Consider the following 12,589-nt stretch of genomic DNA (forward strand, 5'->3'; position numbering starts at 1 on the left):
ATCATGAGCAGCTTGTTCAACCAAATCAAAAGATCGAAAACCCAATCAAAAGATCGAAAACCCAATCAAAAGACTGATCCAGCGTACAAACTGAACCCCGATTTACCGCCCCAAGAGCCCGGTTACTGTACATCAGCGCAGTTCGTCTACTTGGTTTACTTCTTGCAGGAATCTTGCGGCCAGGAAGGAACATCATTTCCAATTTTCTTCAGGAGCAGGAAAGGTGCTTGCGCGCGAAAACATGGTAGGCAATCACAAGTTCCCTTGCAAAATATGCAGCACAAAGGGCAAAGTGGATGAAAGGCGCAAAACGTGCACGCCTGAGTGCTACCATTAGATGCATCAAGTGTTTGCAGGGAAGTTCGATCAAGCTGATTACGGCGGTGGAAGATGGGGAGCGCAATGACAACTGAGTTGAGGTTGAGAAGGCTGCAGTTGGAGGCAAAAAAAAAACAATTTGTACAAACAAATCGAAATTGTTAATTTATATTTAATAAATAAAAGTAATTTGTTATTAGGTGTTGAGTTTTTATTCATACTTTAAATATTTTTCAATTTATAGTTTTAATTAAAAATTGTATTAGCTTTTATTTTATGTGATATTTTACTTAGTTGTCTTTACTTAAATAAAGATGTGCAAATTAAATGTTTTATTTACAACCAGATTTCGGTGACAAAAAATTTCAACCTCTTCAAGTAAAATAAGATAGTAAGCTGCACATAATAAACTCAGTCTTTTTTAGTTAAGACAAATAACTGTATAGTTGACTTTACTTAGAAAATTATCGTTTAATTAAGGCTCTGTGTTATTTTGTTTAAGCATTTATGAAGAGATTATTAGTATTTTCTTTAGTACTATGCAAGTTTTTGTTTTAATTAAAATTCTTTTAAATAATTGTTGGTAGTATTTTTTTTTGCAAAGATTAGCTGTTTTACTTAATGTTTCAAAAAATATATGTACATTCTGTTATAAGTGTAACTATTGCTATTTAAGTTGCTTATGTAGTATCACACTGTTAATAAACACTTTATTTTGTCACAATTATTTGAACACTCTGATATTTTACGTCACCAAGTTTTTCCTAAAGTGAAACTCATGAAACAATTGAAAGATTTCAGAGTAAAAGTTTTTTACTCTAAAATTATTTACAATTAAGTTATAAGGCTGTGAAATTTATTCATATTCAACATAATTCAGTTTTTTTCAAATTATCCACGTACTTTTTTTTTTAATTGAATGCACTCTTTAATTGGAAACTATTCTGCTTATAACTAGTAAACTTAGTAGGCGTACAATTATTTGGTTTTACATACTTTTTATCAACTATTTAACAACTAGATTTTATATAAAAGAAGCTTATTAAGCCCTATATTACCTTAGTAATCTATAAACAACCATTATGATAAGTTTTAAAGTAATCTGTTAAATCATTACTTTTCTTACTATTGTTTTTACTATTAATAGTTTACATTCATTTAATGATAAATACTTGAAAACCATAGGTTAACTTATTTATGATCAGAAAGTTTATAAGCAACGCCTTAACATGACGATAATTGGGATCAGAAGTTTTTGAGTTGAAGGTGATTCCCCTTTTCCTCACCCTAGTCAATCAGCACCATATATTCGAGGAGGCACCACCAACCTGGGCCAATGAAAATTTGGGAAACAAAATTATTTCAAGAAACATTAATAAGCTAACTGTTGATGAAGTCATGTTTGTTATCTATCTCGGATTTTCAAAACAGAAAATATTCGACCTGAATATTTTTGTGGGGTCACTTAACGTTCCATACACCAGCATGACAGGACCAATCAAAAGTGCTTCAGGTTATATACTAAAAAAGCTTCAAAGAAGAAATGCAATAAAACACAACCCATAAAATTTTAAGGTTCAATTTGACTTTAGTAGTTCTTCACGTAAAAAATTTAGCAATTAATTAGTTTAGTTCATTTTGGTTTCATAGAACTTTGTGCACCAGAAAGATAAGGGCGTTAGAACTTTTAACATCTTTAGGATCAGTATACAGAGGTCAGACTCGGATCTAAAATGTCGGAATCTCCTCTTGAACTTTTTACAAATGTGTAGAAGAACCGGGTAGAACAGATTGTTCAAGTGCATAAATACTTCAGGTATACATCCTTTAATACAATACCTGCAACTTTTTATTTTGTTTTGCTTTGTTTTTGATAATAAATGATACATAAATTATTTATAATTTATACAAAAATTAGTTAAGTTTAAGATTCACTTCTTTACAAACTAGGTTTTTTTACTTTTAACTATTGTCTTTAAACATTTTGTATACAAAATTTGCAATTTTGAACCATTTATACTATTCTTTTAAATGTTGTATGTTGAATTCTGCTTAAATTTAAAACAAATGAAATAAATAAAGTTTTGCTTTAAAAACAAACTATGACGTTAGAATACTACATCTCTGTATGTCTATTAGTAAGTGTAAATTTCAAAGAATACTTAAAAACAAAGTTTTATTGTTTACCAGTTTTTAAAATATCAGCAGACAACTATAAAAGAATTATTTAAATTTATAAAACAAAAGATGACTGCCAGTTGCGATTACAACTGAATAAATAAAATTCTCTTAATTACTGCTATGTTGTCAAGTGAGCTAATAATTTATCATTTTTATTTGCTAATAAAAAAGTTTTAGCTTACTAGTACATATTTAAACGCTTTAGTAGTAAAAAGACCTTACAACACAAATCGGTAATAGTTAATCTATAGTAGTAAATTTAGATTCATAATTGAATTGTAACAATATTTAACTTAAAACTATTAAACTAATAAATTACAGTTTAAAGGAATAATATAAAAAGCTTGTTTAATTTAGTACAAGATATCCAAACTGTCTTAATAAAGATACTTTTATGTCAACGAATTAATAACAACGGTATTTCATTGTAAGATTATATACTAAAGCTTAATTCTTTAAAATTAGGTTTCTCCTTTATAGAATTAGATCATAAAATAATAAAAACATTGACCTATAATTTCTTGGTCTTTTATAGATCTACACTTTACTAACTACTGAAATATTTTTAAACTTTTCCAATGGATATACATTAATTTTAAAAACATCAACGTCAACTAAATATTTACTTTCTTTTAATATTTTATCATTTAATTTAAATGAATTAAAACATTTAAGGTATTCTTCAGGAAAAAGTGTAAAAAAAAACTATTACTTAAAAGATATAATTGTTAAACATCATACATTGTTTGTATAGTAGTTTATTATGTACAAAAGTGCATTTTTTGTTTTGAACAAAGCATAATAAACAGGTATAAACATAAATTTAGCAAGGTTAAAAATTATCTGCTGAAGTTCGATATATTTTAAAAAATCAAGTATTTTCGTCTTTTTTTTCATTAATGCTATTTCTTTCTGTATGATTAAATCACTATTAGCAAAAAAATTAATTATTTATTACTTTTACGAATGCCCAGCCCATATTAAAACTATTTTTATAAGTCTTTTTTTTCAGAAATTATGTTGTATTTACAACAGCATAACTAATGATATACTAAGGTTGTTTAGATAACTTGTGAGTGTTTCTACTTTTTTTTCAATTACTTAAGTGTGAGTTTCAATAAATAATAAATAAACTTAAAAATTGTTTTGGCGAACTATCCCCATATTTGCATTTATAAGAAATTTCATGAATATTCATCACTTTCTTACAAGTTTCAGACAACTCATTATTATACGCGTGGAACAAGTTATGTTAAAACTTTTCATGTTCTCAGCTTATTAGAGCTTATAAATAATAAAAATTTCTTTTACATTTTAACTTTCTGTTTTTTTAGAAAAATTTTACAAATAGATAAGTTAATAATTTATATATGTATGTACAAATAAAAAGTAATTTTTAAATTTATTATTTTGTTTACAAATATGTACAGTTTTAATGAACAAAGTTTTAAAACATTTTTAACATTAAACAACTTACTACTAGATGGCAATTTTGATTTGATATTTGAACATTTATCAGTTACTGGTTAAACTTTATAAATTAAATATCAGGAATCTGTAAACTTAAGTCTGGAAAGCATAGAAAGCTGGACTGTGACGTAACTAAATACCGAAGTTAAAATTTCTTATAATTAATTTTCAAAACTGGCTTTATTTTGATTTCAAGAAAACAGTAGCGCTTATTTAATGAAATTTTATTGAATTCTTGCTATTACAGAGTTTTTCTTTAGCGCTTTATGTACAACTACCAAAATTTGGAAGGCTTTTTAATTAAAAGTTTCTATAAATCTGGAAGCTTACTTGTAAAAGGCTGCCGAACGTAAATTTAAGCTACACTACCTGCCTTCTATGAAATAGGAAAACTTATTATTATACTTAGGTTATAAAATATTACAACTATTAAACCAAAGTATTAATAGAAGTTTTATGAAAATTAAAGTGCAAAAAATTTTACTTCTAAAAATAACTATATCTGAACGCACATATTGAGAAGATGTCATGTAAGTTGAAAGAAAAAGTTCCATAACTGTTTTGTACAATTTCTTCATTATTGGAAGTATTTTGTTTTAAATTAAAGATCCCCACAGATGACCCAGAGTCTATTAACACTTTTTAATTTCAAGTTTAGTCGAACATAAATAATTGATACCGCTTTTTAAAGTTTATTATGTATATATTTATAAAACTATAAAATTAGTTTATTTGATGCTTTATAGAATTTTTAAATATTTAGCTTATTTAATTTATATTTAATAATTAATGATACCAAAAGCTAGCATATTAAAAATTATTTTACTTATGTTTGTAAAGTATCGCTGTACAAAAAATAAATAACTTTTGATATTATAACTTTATCTTAAATTGTTTAAAATGTAAGTTATAGCTTTTTATAATCCAACATGTAAACATTATTTTTAAATTTAAAAAACATTAAAACTTAAGTAAAAAGAAAAAGCAATTATTTAGTTTGAGCGTTTAGTTAAGAAAAACAAATTTATTAAAGATTTTTTTTCTGTGTTACGTCTTTAAAATATTGTCAATCTAAAAACTTACATACTTTATATGAATTAAGATGCTAATGAGTTTAAATACGTAAACTAAATTTTACATGTAGTATCTATTTCTCAAACAAAGTCTTAGTTTTATAAAAAGAGTATTTATAAGTTTACTATTTAGAAAAAGTAAATGAAATTTTATTTTTCAAAATATTCGTGATCATCAATGCATAAACATCAATTGATATAAATTTTGTGGATAGTTTATTTCAACAACTGCTAATAAAAAAGCATATTACCAAATTAAACAGATTTTTAATTCCTATTTTAAATTTATAGCAATTTGTTCTTTGCAACACTTTACTATTGTTTTTTGACTAAAAGTTTACTTAAACTTCAGCTTTAACTCATATTTAGATTTTTACTTTAAGGGCTTTTATTTTTAAGTTTTAACTTAGTAGATTTAAGCAATACTCTGTTTAAATTTAGAGTATTTTATAAAAGAAATTATATAAAACAACACTTATTTTTTTTTACATAACAAAAGATCTTTTTTATAATTTAAAGCGTTAATTTGAAACTTTTACTTAAAACTCCAATCAGTTCTAAAACATTTCTAAACTAATATTTTTTGAACTAAAAGCTACTTATTGTGTTATATCGTATCACCTTAATAAATCAATTTTAATAAATTTTACTTTAAAGCTTAAAACTTAATTAACAGTTCTACTTAATCCGAATTTAATTAAAAATTATAACCTTGCACAATTGATTTTTTTATCTAAAGTATTAAAGCATTATACTAATGAGCACAAATACACACAAATTTTATATTTTTTACAAAAGTTTTTGAAATATAATAATATTGTTTTTTGGACGACGAAATACGCGCTCAAAAAGTTTAGTCTAAGGACCTGGTGTACAAAGGAACCTTTCGGTTATCGAGTTGTACACCACATGCTTATAAAGTTTCTTACGAACACATAGTTTTTTTATCATCTAAATATTCAATTCTTTAGTAATGAATAATCAATTTAAGAAAAGAAAAATGAAAGAAAATAAAACTAAGCGAAAATTAACAGAATTTTGTGTTTAATAATGTACTATGAATCTTGTTTAGTATCATATGAACTAAAAAAAATATACAACTTTAAATTAACTTTTAAAAGTAGATAAACAACACTAATAACAAACGTGTGAGTACGTGAATTATAGGTTACAACTTTTTTAAAGAAAGTAAAATGTAATACGCTGAAACTTTTTACATTAAAAAAAATTTATTAATTTTTTGTTAAAAGGTTAATTTTTATTTTATTTAATAATTTAACTTGAACAGTAAAAACAATTTTACATTTGAATAGTTAAATGAATTATTGTAATTTTTATTTTAAGAACTTTAAAGAGGTAAATTTTACAATAACTGAACTTAACTTTTATAGAATATGAAAATAAGTACTGTAAAATTTATGCTATAAAAAGATAAATACCATAACAATTTTAACAATAATGATATTAACAATAACAAATTTCCTTCTATTTTAAAATATTTCTTTTTTTAATAAATTCTGTATTTTATAGTTGTTAAAAGCACAATAATATAAATAATAAAAAACTCTGTAGTCAGAACTTTACTAATAAGAATCTTTTAATTTATAATTGAACAATCATTAGACTGTTAAAGTTTTTCTGTTGTATCTAGAAATTAGTCTATTAAAATGGATATTATTGTAGTAGTAAAATTGGCTTAAAACTTTTTAAAGCTTCAATCTGTTTTATTGAAACATTTTTGTAATAATGATAAATAATAAACAAAGAAAATTAACTCATCAAATGTTGCTTTTGTCTTTTATATTTATTAAGTAGTCAAGACCATACAAACTTTCAATAAATTACTTTTATCTGCTATATTTGATTAGCGATTTCTTAAAAAGACAAACTTTCTTTAAACAAAAAGTTCAAAACTTTTCCAAATGAAAACACTTGACAAGAACTTTAATGAGAATTTTTTTAGTTAGCAGAACTTCCACTTTCTAGATTTATTATGCGCTTTTTTAAATGCTTAAACAACTAGTACCATACGAGTCGCATTTTAATTTATGTAATTTTATAAATGAGTTTTTATAAGAAAGCCTTCTTTTGAATACTCTAGCTCTTAAATTAAGTTAAGCTATTTTTTTATTGTAATATTTAAGTTTCATATAAAAAGAATAATAAAGAAATCATAAAAGTTTTAATATTATTCTTGCAGTTGCTAAACTACCAAGTTTTTATGTATTTTTGTTTTTTTTTCTGATTTTTAAGAGTATAGTTTTTTTTTACTTTCGATTAAAATATGTCATCATTCTATCTGAGTTTATTACAAACATTTCTTTATTCCTAAATATATAAAAGTTTATCAAAAACTCGATGAACAAATTATAATGAAAAAATTGTCTTTAATACAAAAAAAATAAGCTATATTTTTGCTATAGTTTTTTTTTTAAATCAATTTCAGTTTCATGTTGAATTTCATAAAATTGAATGTATAACTTGACAGATCAACTTTAAAAGAAACAATGTAACTTATGTTTTAAAATTTTAATTTCTCATTTAAAAATGCTGAAGTTATTAAAAGCGAAAACTTCTAAAATTACAAACAAAGCTTTTCTATTTTTTAAGCGGTTGCTTTTACACTAAAGTTATACTATTTTACTATGTATTAAATCATAAATCTTTTTGAACTTTATTAAACTCGTTTTAAAAATAAGTTACATGTAAAAACAGTTCAGTTAACCATTTTTCAATAATAAAAACTTGTTTTCTGTCTAGGCTTACGTCAACTTCATTGCGTGATTCTAAAACTTACTTTTTCAATTTTAACGTTTTTAGAACATAAAGTAACTTTCAATTAAATAAAAATGACAAGATAGTTATTCATAAAACAATTAAAATGAAAACACAAAGCCACTAACTCAAGGCTTTCATAAGTTATCGGTATCAGTTCCTTGGATGATACTTTGTATACAGGAGGCGATAACTAGTAAGTCAGCGAAAAAGTATCAAGTCGGGTAATTAACTAGTGAAGGGGCGATTTGTTATAAGGACGGGATGGGAATTTTGTTTCTGTTAAATGGAATTTAACAGAAATTTAAATGGATTCGAAAAATAATTTAGGAAACCCTGAACTACCTCAAATAACCTGAAAATTATAAATTACAAAAAACTACATATTATATGGTCAGACAATTAAAATTTGAAATTGCTTTTCGTTACTTTTCTATACAAAGTGTGCAACTATTACGTAATATGTTATTATGACGTAACTTCCTGCATGGACAAATTACCGGCTCGTGCCACTTATTTCTTTATGATGCAATAAGAGCTGTGCTTATTGAGTCACAAAAATCAACAGAAAAAATTATTTCAGTTTAATGTTTACTTGATTATTTTTAAACACTTTTAACTGCAATTTCGCAGAAGAAAGAGATTTGATAATAATTTTTAAATATGCTTTTGTAAAATTCCAAATAAGTTTCTTGTTCAACGCACGAGTTAACTTAAAAAGTTTATTTAATGTCAAAACAGGTTTTCAGGATATAAATGTAGAAAGCTTTTACACTTGAACACAAATTATTTTGCTATATGGACTTTTTGTGCATTTTTATTTTTTACAATCATATATTGTTAAAATTTTGTTAAAATGCAAAGAAGTTTATACAAAACTTGTTTATATTTATTTTACAAGACATTAACACTTTGATCTAAACTTTTGGTTAGTTTGTTCTGTTTTACATTTAAAATATATTATTTCGACTAAAAATAAAATTTATAAAAACTAGTTGGTATGAATTAACTATAACAATAAAACTAAATATTTCTCTATTAATAAACAGTATTCGCGATAAACAAGTTATGTACTTAATTCAAAAATATACATATTTGAAGTATTTTTTCTGTAAAATGAGAAAGTTTAGTTGATTTTGTTTATTTTAGATTTAAGATGTGATTTAATCGTTCAAACTAACATAGCTTCAAGCTAAAATGTTACTCAAGTATCACTTACAACATTTAACTTTATAATTAATTCTAAATTTATACAAAGTTTTTATATCGTTTATGTTAATTTCACCAGACAAGTTTTGTTAAATAAATTTAGTTTATTATAAATTTTTATTATTAAATAAATAAATAATTTAACAATTGGCTACAACTTTTAGAATCAACAATAACTTCTATTTTCTTTTTTATAAATATACTTTATATTTAATGCTTTAACTTGATTGTTTTACAAGATATATTTTATGCAACAAATTTTATGTAATAATAATAAAAAAACGTATAAGAGCAACTTTTAGCTTAATATAAGTCAATTTGTAGTTTAAGTACAATTATGGGATAAAACGACTTAAAAAGCGACTAAGCTTTAAATTTCTGTGCTCTTTTATGGAAAAAAGTTTTTGTTCAAACCTCTTTATTGTCTTTTAACAATATCATACACAAAAGAAAAGTATCTGTTTTTTATTAGTGATATAATAAAACTCATAAGCTAGTAAAATTTTAGTATGACTTAATATTTATTAATTTTTCTTATGATAGCAGAAACTACACTGAATCCTTAAAGTTTTCTGAATACTAATATATTTTTTCTAGTTCTGCATGCTTTACTTTTCGCTAATTAGCTATTTAAATAAATATTTAAAATGCCAATAGTTTACTCGAAAAACTATCAGCTCATCGATTTTTTGAAATGTTATTAAGCTATAGAGAACAAATTATTTCCATAAAATAAAGATAACATACTAGGTGACTTTAAATAATTGAAAATTTATTGAAAATAAAAATTTCAAACATTTAATAAGTATCAATATTTTTGTATTGTGTTTGACTAATTTTAATTGATAGATGAAACAAGTACTCATATTTAATTCCTTTCCTTGTCTACTGTAATCATTTCAATATTTAATGCTAACTTTAAAATTAATTATACTAAAAGTATAAATAGTTATTTTGAGTACAATTAGTTTTGTGAAAATTTTTTGTCTAATTAATAATAGGTTAACATAACAATTTATAATCGAAATTATTTTTTGTACACTAAATGAATGTACTTGTGTTTACATAAATTTTGCTCTACATACTTTATTAAAATCAGACTGTTGAAAACTAATCTACTTTTTAAGCTTGTATTATATTCACTTATTGATATAAAAATTTGTTTTCAATCTAACCTAATGTTTTTCTTTGAAGCTACTGAATTTAAAATACTGGTTACAGTCGCTTGAAAACAAATTCATTATAGCCAATAAAATTTTAAGTAGCATATTTTTTCTGATTATAAGTATCTAACAACAAGTTAGAAAACAATAATTAAAAACTTAAAAAAATTAACATATATTTAAAGGCTATAAAAAACTATTAATTTGTGCAAATTTATAAACACAAAAATGTGTTTAAATTAAATGTTTGATCTAATTAAATTGTTTTTCTTAATGTTATGAAACTAAATCTTTACTACTTTCAGTAAAAGAAAATTAAAACTTTAACTGAAAACAAAATAAAGTGTAATAATAAAACTTCTTAATACTATAATTTTCTATTCAACTTATAAATTAGTTAAAACAATGTTTTTACTTTAGAAATGAAAATTTATAAAATTAATTTTATGACAACAAACACATATATTAATAAAGTAACATCAACAAAAAAGCTTACCATTACTAAAAGTTGTTTTTTCTTATTAAATCAATCGTTTTTAAAAACTATAAAGCTAAAAAAAAGTTTTAAAACGTTTTTACTTGTATTTACAGTCAAAACAATTAATTAGAGTGAATTATAAGTGTTAGAAAAAATTCAACAAAACTATTTTAGAAACACTAAAGAGACAGTTTGAACTATTTTAAAACTTTTCACTAGTAAAAACTTAAACCTCATATATAAACACATCGAAGTAGTTTGTAATTAAAATTTAATCAAGAAGCAGTAACAATTAACACGTATTGTTTTATGGAGAGAATAGATGTTTCAGCAGATAAAAATTTCAAATTTAAACTAAGAAAGGAACTTATAAGTAGAATTGATTTAAAGTTTCTTCCAAGTTTATTTTGATTGTGTAATATTTAGAAGTCTCCTTCTAAATTATATAAAAGCTTTTAATAAATCAATATATCTTTCTATACTTACCTTCAAGAAACTCAATTCAACTATTAAGCGAATAAATGCTTGAAAAATTTTAGAGTACTATTCTTCGTTTATAAAACTAACTTAATGGAGTAATAAAACAGTGATATAATTATTATATTTGTAGTTTTTTTAAATTTATTTTCGTTTTAATTATTTGATTTCTTAATTCATAGTTTTTATATTTTTATGCTGTTTTTTATATATGCTGATATGAAGTTTTGCATTTATACTTAATAAAAATTTAGTTGTTGGTTTAATAACAGTTGTAAAACTTTTTATAAGCTTCAAATATGTTCTAGTTATAGTAATGCATCTCAAACTTGTTTAATAAAATAATTGTTAGGAACTTTCATAAAGTACTATATAAACAAAAATGTTACTTTTGAGAATCTTTTGATCTATGTAGCACTCTTTTTATAACTTTTGTATAGTTTAATGATGTAAAAACTAGTGTTTTAAAAAAGTTTTAAATGTTAGAAGTTTATTGAACATATCTCTAAAACTTGAAATTGTTTTATTTTAAAATATGGTTTCATGACATGTCTATTTTTATTAGTTCACTCAAAAGCTAACTTTTGTTTAACTTAATAAAACAAACTTCTTTTGTTTTTTTGAAAAAACTTTATTTGAAAATTTTAATTTTTACAAAGCTATAATTGTTATAAAATAGACGATAACTAAATTAACTTAAGTTTTTTATATTAATTAAAACTATGATTTTTTTCAATGTTTAAAAATTGAATTCGTATTTATTAATTGTACTTCACATTCTACTTTTATTTTATTGTTTTTCAACACAACATTAAATCGAAACTTCTAAAGGCTATATAAGATTGCTATACTTTATTTTTAAATTTTTACTTCTAAGCTAAAGACTTTAAAAAAAAAAGTTAAATACGAAACTTTTTAGAAAAACAGTTTTATAATTTGTTTTATAAATAAACCAAGAGTTTGAAAAATGAACAAAACAGTTTTGTAAAGCTTTAACTGAAATAAAATAAGTTCGTGAAAATTTTTAGTAAAATTCGTAAACAGTAAATAAACACTTTACTTGTCAACACTTGTAACTTATAATTTAAACAAATATTACAAATACATTTTGAAATAACTTTCAAACATTGTGATTCAGTTGAAAACTGTTTCAAGCTTCTAAGCTGCTTTAATATAACGCTTGTGACTAAGTGTGATTCTTGTTTTGAAATTATATGAGCTTTTTTCATTAAATTAGTGATTAAAGACATAAAAACAAAACAAATCTAACAATATAGTTTGTAACAAACTTAAAATGTTACATTTTAATTACTTGTTTTTACGTATTTACAATGCATTATTTAAGTTCAAAAGAAGTTAACTTTGTTTTTTTTCGAAGACAGGTTTTAAAAACGTAATTTTCAAGTTTATCATAAAAAGTTATACAAAACAAACAGAGTTTAATA

The sequence above is a fragment of the Thalia democratica genome, chromosome 4, assembly GCF_965202585.1.
Source record: "Thalia democratica chromosome 4, ktThaDemo2.hap1.1, whole genome shotgun sequence".
Classification (NCBI taxonomy): Eukaryota; Metazoa; Chordata; class Thaliacea; order Salpida; family Salpidae; genus Thalia; species Thalia democratica.